General features: G+C 38.5%; 1 protein-coding gene across 1 annotated transcript in view; it reads left to right on the forward strand.

The window, feature by feature from the left end:
- Nucleotides 1–652, forward strand: part of ARHGEF12 (Rho guanine nucleotide exchange factor 12) — a gene marked incomplete at its 3' end in the record, with an annotated part of 66,642 nt that overhangs the window by 41,369 nt on the left and 24,621 nt on the right. The gene's annotated exons all lie outside the window — the stretch shown is intronic.

Below are 652 nucleotides of genomic sequence, written 5' to 3' on the forward strand. Positions count from 1 at the left end.
AGGTCGGGGGAGGTGGGGGAGTCTGATGCAAAGAGGGGGTTTTAATCACAATTTATTAACAGATTTAGGTAAAATAGATTTTATGTAGCAGCTCCTTAGGTGTGATCACTGAAATAAAGACTCAGTGAAACTCACACAGTTCCAGGTCGGTAAAGGTAAAGGGTAAAAGGTAAAGTCTAGGGTAAAGTCTGATGCATAAATCACAATTTATTAACAGATTTAGGTAAAATAGATTTTCTGTAGCAGCTCCTTAGATGTGAGCACTGAAATAAGGGCTCAGTGAATCTCACACAGTTCCAGGTTGGAGGGACATGGGAAGAGTTTGATGCAAAGAGGGGTTTTTAATCACAATTTATTAACAAAATAAGATAAAACAGATTTTATGCAGCATCTCCTTAGATGGGATCACTGAGTTAAAGGCTCAGTGAATCTCACACAGTTCCAGGTCAGAGAGGACTGGGGTAAAGTGATGCAAAGAGGGGTTTTCAATCACAATTTATTAACAAAATAAGATAAAATAGATTTTCTGTAGCAGCTTCTCAGATGTGATCACTGAATTAAAGGCTCAGTGAATCTCACACAATAGCAAGTCAGAGAGGGCTGGGGTAAAGTCTGATGCAAAGAGGGGTTTTTAAATCATGATTGATTAACA

The sequence above is a fragment of the Malurus melanocephalus genome, unplaced genomic scaffold, assembly GCF_030028575.1.
Source record: "Malurus melanocephalus ecotype Western Australia unplaced genomic scaffold, MMel_1.1 scaffold_527, whole genome shotgun sequence".
NCBI classification, from domain to species: Eukaryota; Metazoa; Chordata; class Aves; order Passeriformes; family Maluridae; genus Malurus; species Malurus melanocephalus.